Below are 8,480 nucleotides of genomic sequence, written 5' to 3' on the forward strand. Positions count from 1 at the left end.
CCAAGGAGCCACCCGGTTTAACCCTCTCCAGGATAAATCTGTTTGTTTTCTTAGCAGTCCGTGGCACCCTCAGCACTCTTCTCCAACACCAAAGCTCAAAAGCATCAATTCTCCTTCTATCCTCCTTGGTCATTGTCCAACTCTCTGATGCATAACAAGTGATTGCGAAGACCATGGCCTGTATCAGACACACCTTAGTCTCCAGAGACACACCATTGCTCTTCAGTAAGTACCCTGGAGAGGTCCCTAACAGCAGATTTTGCCATTGCAATACATCTTTAATTTCCTGGCTGCTGGTGCCAAGAGTATTGATTGTGGAGCCAAGCAGACTAAAGCTGTGAACAATCTCGATCTCTTCACCATCCATCCTGATGCTGCCAATTGGTCCAGTGGTAAGAATCTTTGTCTTCTTGACATGGAGCCTCAATCCATATTGAAGGCTGTAGTCCCTGACCCTCAGCAGCAAGTGCTTCAGGTCCTCCTCAGTTTCAGCAAGCAGAGTTGTGTCATCTGCATAACGCAGATTGTTGATAGATCTTCCACCAATCCTGACTCCACATTTCTCCTCATAGAGCCCAGCCTCCCGGATGATCTGTTCCATACCTTTTCAATGCCAATATAGATACCAAATTAATATTTCTTTTTTTAAAATGAAAGTTTACAGAGACTTTGAATTTCCATTCATTAATTGTTGTACTTTTCTCCCTGACCACCCCTCCCCCCCAATTTGCTTTTCTTTTTGAGAAATAAAAGAAAAAAATTATTTCATTGTTATTCACTTCCCCCCCCCCCAACTCCATTTCACTATGCTACCTTCGTTCTGGACTCCTGTCATAACAATAATATCTAATCATATATCCCCTTTAAACAGTTCTCTCGCTTATCTGTTTTAATATAGTATACATTATTTATCCCATCATTCTCAGTCTCCCCCCAGTCCCTATGCCAGTCCTCTTTTAAAACAGTGGCATTATGCTGAATTTGTCTTTCTGTAACTGAGATATTTAACTCAGCATAATATCCTCCAGAGTCACCGATTTTTGGAAATATTTCATGAGTTGCTTGTTTTTTAATGCAGCATAGAATTACATTGTGTTAATATACCAGAGCTTCTCTATCCACTCATTTGCTGATGGGCACTTGTGTTGTTTCCAATTCTTTGCTATTGTTAACAAAGCAGAAATAAGCATAGGTGTGCATCTCTCTGTTTGGGTAGCAGTTATGGTTTCTTTAGGGTATATCTCCAATAGTGGAATTGTTGGGTCAAATGTATTTCTATTTGCAACCACCATTTTTCACTTTTACCAACAGTGAAAAAGGGTTAATTTCTCCACAGCCTTGCTGGCATTTGTTGTTTGCTGTTCCATTAAACTTCAATATTCTTATTTTGTACATTCTGCTACTCTTTTTCTTTTGAGTGATGCATTTAATCCACTCATTAAGTGTGATTATTGACACAGGTTTCATCATTGCCATTTTGCTTGTTTCTTCTTTGTTGTTGCTTCTGTTTACTATGATTCATCCTCTTTCCTTTAGTGTCTTTGTGAGGAAATTTGTTTTTATAAATTCCTTAAGTTCTTTCTTTTCTGCAAAGGATCTCATTTCTCCTTCATATTTGATGGAGAGCTTTGCTGGGTATAAGATCATTGGTTGACAATTGTTTTTTTCAACTTTCTCTATATGCTATCCCATTGTCTTCTTGCTCACGTGGTTTCTGCTGAGAAATGAAAACTTAATCTTACTGCTTTTCCTATTAGGAGACTCTGATTTTTTTCTTTCTGCTTTTAGTTTTCTATCCTTATCTTTTATTTTGGAGAATTTGACTATAATATATCTTGATGTTTGGGGTCTGGTGTTGGTTTGTGTTTTTTTTTTCCTTTTGGGGTCTAGTGTGTTTGGTGTTCACTGAGCTTCTTGGATGTGGATTTCGCTGTTCCTCATATTAAATGGGAAGTTTGCTTCTAGTAACTCTTTCACAGTTTTCTCAGTGATTTTCCTGTCCCTGTCGTATTCTGGAATTCCAATCATACTTATCTTGTTCATCCAGATATTGTCCTACATGATTCTAATGTTTTCTTCATTTTATTTGTGCCTCATTTCTGGTTTTTCCTCTAATATGATTACTTTGAGGTTTTTGTCATCCAGCATACTGACTCTGCTCCATCTCTTCTGTTCTACTATCTTGTCCCTCCAGCACATTGGACACTTCTGCTATTTCAGTCTTAATATTCTGCATTGCATTTTCATGCATTTCTGTAATTTCCAGTACTATGTTGGCTGTACCTTCTCTAGTTTTTTATTATTTTTTGTTTTTTTTTCTCGTAAGCTTTACTACAAGTACTTTAGGTGTTCCAAAAGAACTCTGAATCGAATACAAATTTCATTTCTTCACAATATACATTGTAATTAAATCCAAATATGATAAATAGGAAATTCAACATAAAGGTGGAATATAAAAGGAAAGTAACACCTTTAACACAGCAGCTTCTCAAGCAACCATAGCCTGTCAAATGGAATCCAGCAAGAGAATGTTTCCATACTGTTGAACTAAACATTTATTACTCTATCTACAAAGCATGCACAAACATCTGTAAAACAGGCTTTCTTAAAAGAAAGCAGACTCAAAGGTAAAAACGTTATATATATATCTGTAATATAAACTTTCACAAGATACAGACCAGACCCAGGTTTACATACTGTTCATCTTGCTTCATTTTAACAGAGAACAAGATTTGTTATAATTAAGCAATGGGCAGGCTAACAAAATTAATCACTAACCCAACATTTCAATTTGAAAGGAGTCACTGTTTTATTAACTGATCAGATTACAAAAAAGAATCATGGTTGATACCTTAGTTCATTCTTCTGATAAGTCTGTTAATCTGGTCTTCCCAGTTGCCAGCATCTCCACCTTCTACAAAGTGAGTGGTCTTTTTCTTCATTCCACCTCGTGGAGAAGACAATTTGAATGGCCACAAGAAGTTGTTTGCTTCTTTGAAGCGTTTGCCAACAGTATAGATCTCATGAATCAGATCCTCCATGCAGATGATACCATATTTACCAAGAGATCGTGCAATCAAAGTGTTGTCTGTTAGAGCAATTAGCTTCTTATCAATTTTGCCATAACCACGCTTATAGATAGTTCATTGACAGACTTCAGGTTTGGATACCCCCATGCAATATATGGTTCCACAATCCTCAACATGTTTATTGAAGCTTTGTTGAGTTTAACAAAGGTGCCATTGAAGATCTGGCAAAGGGGAAGGAGCTGTAACACCTTATGAATCTTTGGGCTTACACCGATGATACCTCTGATCCTGATGACAATGCCAGCTTGGGTTCTGCGGGTACATAGAAGTTGCCAGCTTTCCTTGCCATCTGAGCCATCCGAATCTCTGTTCTGTACCTCTGCCTGTATTCTTTGTGATAGTGATAAGCTTCCTTCTTGCCTTTTGAAGCATTTTTTGGGCAAACTTGTTTCTAAGGCACTTAATTCTGCGAAATTCCTTCGCTTTTTCTTAAGGGTTTCTGGCACTGCAGGAACCTTGTTTTTCTTCTCCACGGCAGCCTCCATGGTTCCAGGCAGAAAATTAAAAAAGTTAGTGGTTGTTTTTTTTTTTTAACTTCTTGTACCTTTTTATCTATTGTTTCAATACGTTCATCGTTTGTCTTTCTTCCATATTTGTGCACGTTCCTCCTCATCAATATATTTCTTCTGACTCTGAGTCTCTGTAGCATTTGCTTTCTTAATGGCTTCCCTTGTTTCTTCCATTGTTTGTACCTTCTTCTGTTGTTCTTCTTGTTGTTAGGTGCCGTCGAGTCGTTTGCGACTCATAGCGACCCTATGTACAACTGCCCTAAACCGTGCTCTATCCTGTGCCAATCTCATTGCCTCTGACACACCCATCCCGATTACCCCAGTCACTGAATCAATCCACCTCATAGAGGGTCTTCCCCTCCTGCGCTGTCCCTCTACTCTACCCAGCATGATGTCCCTCTCTAAAGACCTGTCTCTCCTTTCAACATGTCCAGAGTGTGTCAGATGAAGCCCCAGAATCCTTGCCTCCAAGGAGCAGCCTGGTTTAACCCTCTCTAGGTTGAATCTGTTTGTTTTCTTGTCAGTCCATGGTACTTTCAATACTGTTCACCAGCACCACAGCTCAAAGGCGTCAATTCTCCTTCTTCTGTAGCCATTGAAATATAACTCCTTATCAGTATATTTCCTCTGCTTCTCTACCTCAAGGGTATTCTCTTAATTTGTGGCTTACATTGTTTCTTCCATCATTTGTACTTTCTTTCACAAATTTTCAAATGTCTCCATATTAACATGTATTATCTACCTTCTTGACTCTGGAATTCTCCTGCAATATTTTCTGCCTTTTTTGGAGAATGCTTAATTGTTTTTAAATGTTTTTATTGATATTGTTCTTACATGTTTTTACTGCCTACTGCTTTCTTTACATTCTGTGAAGTTTTTCCTTGGTGACTATTAGGCAGTTTCTATTGTGTCAGTTGTTGGTAATGCTTATATTTATGATGTTATTAATTAGGTGCCAGCTTAAATTTTTCAATCTATGAGGTGAGCCACTCACTTTACTGAAAGTCCTTTCTGGGAAAATTTGCCTTTCCTAATGTCCTTCAAGTTCTCTCTCTCTTCTGCATTGAAGCGCTACAGAAATCTTGCTTTAATGTGTGCTCTTTTCCCAAATCTGTTGTCTTTCTTGGTCTATAGAGTGCCTGAGTGGTAGGAGACGAAGAGCTCCACTTGAGCAGTTTCTGCTCAGGGGGGTTTCTAGTCTACACTCTTTCTCACAGCTCAACATGTCAGTTGAGAAGCTGAGAAAGACTTTCCCCTGCTTGTAACTCTCTGTCTCAAACTATCTTGTTTGGCACCTGAGATGGTCCCTCAGCCACAGAGGCAAGAATCCCCAAATGGAGGGACCTTGCTCCAGGAAAATTTCAATCTCCTTTCTCCCCACAAGCGCTTCAAAATGCTGACTCTAAGGAAGAGTGTCTCATCTGATGCACCTTTCTCCAGAAGCTTAATGTGTTGTCTTGTCGCTGGAATTGTGAGAGATCAAGGGTATTACCTTTGTTTGTGTGCTGGGCATGGTTAGGGGGAAGAGTGGGGATTCAAGTCAGCCCTCCTTCTCACAGGAATCTGAGAAAATTCTCCCCCTTCTTGTAGGTTCTCATCCTAAACTCTCTTGTCCTGTTTGGTCCCTGGGATATCCCTATGGCAATGGAAGCAAGGACCTCCACCCTGACCCAGAGGAGTTTCAGTCTGCTTTTCCCCCATAAGCACCTTAAAGTGATGGCTTGGGTAAGAGCGTCTTACCTGATCAAGCCTTCTTTCCTGAAGCTTAATGTCTTCCTTTGTCCCTGGAGTAGCACAATATCAAGAGTGACAATTTAAGTAGTTTTTGGACAGGAAGCTATTAAGTCAGCCTTCCCTCTGGAAGACATAGTTCAATATTTTTAGCTCTTATATTTTATACTTTAAAAAATACTTTAAAACTCTATAATTAATATATTTGATATTATGTATATTCTAAATTATTTCCTAAGAACAAATTTCTAGAAGTAGGATTTCTAACTTATGTCCTGATTTTTAAGGGTTCTCACATAGATTGTCAAGATGGACCCTATAAAAATCATGTCAGTTCATACTGCCATAAGCAATGTTTGAGAAAGTCAATGCTGTGTACTATAATTAAAATACAAATAGCTTTGTATGTTTTTCATATAGTTCAGTTTATAAGGTTATTTACTCAGCCTAAAGATCTACTAGGTATGATGAAAAGCTATCACTCTGACCTACACTTTTCCTAATTTCAAATCATGTACTATCACTCTGACCTACACTTTTCCTAATTTCAAATCATGTACTATCTCCTTTTTTTGTTTGAACCATTGCTTATAAAATATACTGTAACAATTAATTCTACATGTTTCTTCTCACTTTTAAAAAAGTATTTACTCAAAGATTTTAAATTCAATATTCAAAGCCTTACAAACCTATTTTCACACCCCGGAAAGATTGTTATAAATGTCGTTCAACATACTAGCACTGGAATAAAAAGTCTATTATTCAATTACTTGATTTCAGTAATGACATCTGTGATGAAAGTGGTGAGGGGGATATGTATCTGGTGATCTGACAGGTCACTTTGATCTTCATTTCTCATGATGAGATGCAACAGGAATCAGCAGAGACACATTAATGTAGGTGAGGACTCTTCTTTTTTTTATCTGCCTCTCTTTCCATTTAGTTTTTATTTTATATTGGTTTGCATATGAAATCTGTATACATTGTGTATCATTCATGTATACTGCATTTCACACTTCTTATGTTTCAACCACTCATATACATTGTAATTTATAAAATTAGTTACCTTTGATCTATGAGTACTATCATTACTTTTTCTGGGTCCCTGTTGGATTTTTCCTAATTCTTTCACACACACACACACACACACACACACACACACACACACACACACCCCTGCCCCCCAGGGCCCGTGGCTCACCAAACTCTCTAACCCTAATGATTTTCTCCCTCCTCTACCCTATGTTTCCCTGTTTCCCTCCCCTTCCCCTTTTGGACTTTTATCCACATCTTATTATTATCTTTTATGTTTTTATAATAAAGATCTTATGCAGTATTTATCCTCATGACAAAGAAATTGTTAGGTCAGCATAATGCTCTTTAGATTCTCCCATGTTATAGAGCATTTTACAAAATTGTGGCTCCTTAGTGCTGTATAGAGTATTCCATTGTGTAAATGCACCACAATTTCTCTATTCCTTTATTTGTTAATAAACATTTGGACTTTCCCCTTTTTTTGTTATTGTGAATAATGCTGCTATGAACATAGGAATGCAATTCTCCATTTGTGTCAGTCCCATTTTCTTTGGAATAGCACTTCAAAGTTAGGTCATATGGGATATTTATGTTCAGCTTTTTGAAGTAATGTCAAACTGCCTTCTAGAATAGTTGTACCATTTTATAGCCTCACCAACAGGGCGTAAGAGTTTCAATCTCTCTACATCCTTTCCAACATTTATTGTTTGCTGTCCTGTTAAACTTTGCCTCTGCTACTGGACAAAGTGAGATGGTATGTAAATGTGGTTTTGATTTATCTCTCTCTTATTGCCAGTGATTTTGAGCAATTCTTCATGTTTTGAATGATCATCTAAATGTCTTCCTTAGTGAAAAGTCTTTTCATGTCTTTTGCCCATTTTGTGAATGAGTTATAACATTTTTCTTTGTGAGTCTCTTATAGTATTCTGTAAATATTCAAATGTCCCCCTGCCCCAGTCTGTAGGTTTTCTTTTCATCCTATTGGAAAAGGTTTGGAAGCACACAGGGACTTAATTTTTAGAAGGTACCATTCATCCATTTTGTCCTCTCCCAATTGTACATTTCTGTCAATATATGCAAGTATATTCATACCATAAACTAGGCCTTGTAAGCTTGGTCTCATTTTGTCTCTTATGATGTTTATGGTTTGAGACTTTATCCCTTGGTCTCTGATTCATCTTGAATTGATTTTTTGAAAATTAAATTTTATTAATTTTAATGGACATTTACAGAGATTTTGGGTTTCCATTCATTCATTGTTGCACTATTTTCTCTACCCTCCTCCCCAGTTCATTTCTATTTCCTCCCCCCTTGAAAGTCTGTTTTAATTTTCCAATTGCCACAGTGCTTGTCAAAGCCAGTTCTGATTAATCTACATTGTCAGTGTGTCCTTTGCCATTCCCTATCACTCCTCCCTGAGAGAGACTTCACCCTGATTCATAAGGAAAAGGGGACGGTGTATTCTCTTAGCTACTTCCTGCTGAAAAGGGACACTGTAGGTTTCAGGGTGAATATCTCTCACTCTACTAAAGGGCCCCTTTGGCAATAGGAAACACGTAGACTATTGTGGAGATTGATTTTGGAATTTAGATGCACTGTTATCAATTGTGCTTAGCCGTACATGTGCATATCCTTGAAGATGTATCGTGGAACTGTTGCAGCCTAGAAGACACAAATTTAACTAACAAGTTAAAAGTACATGAGTCAAAAATTAAAAAGCAATAATATTCCAAGTAGAGGCTCTAATAGTGGCACAAATGCAGTTACAGAGGGAAGATAGTTCCTACAATAAAAGGTCTATTGACTAGCACTTTGTCTATTATAATATAAAGGTTAGGAACCACAAGATGTAGAGTCTCAACTATGTCATTTATTGTTCTTAAGTCCTGGAGCAAATTCCATCTATAACTGGGTTGTTTTACAACTCGGAAGTCTGCATGCAAGGCAGAGGTGAAGCAAGGAACTGCTTATGAGTTTTTACATCAATTCCAACAACTAAGAAATAGTGAGAAGGGTTGGGACCTCAGAAGGCTTTTAGTACCAAAGAGTAGGCTCTTGTGTCCAGGAGAAAATGAATATACTTACCAGTAATGTTAATGCTCATGCACAGCTCTTC

The 8,480-nt window shown here is 37.8% G+C and overlaps 1 pseudogene; it reads right to left on the reverse strand.

Moving 5' to 3' along the window:
• Nucleotides 1–2,852: 2,852 nt before the first annotated feature.
• Nucleotides 2,853–3,574, reverse strand: LOC102854813 (annotated as a pseudogene).
• Nucleotides 3,575–8,480: the final 4,906 nt, after the last annotated feature.

The sequence above is a fragment of the Elephantulus edwardii genome, unplaced genomic scaffold, assembly GCF_000299155.1.
Source record: "Elephantulus edwardii isolate Elephantulus edwardi_28Jun2011 unplaced genomic scaffold, EleEdw1.0 scaffold00456, whole genome shotgun sequence".
Taxonomy (NCBI): Eukaryota; Metazoa; Chordata; class Mammalia; order Macroscelidea; family Macroscelididae; genus Elephantulus; species Elephantulus edwardii.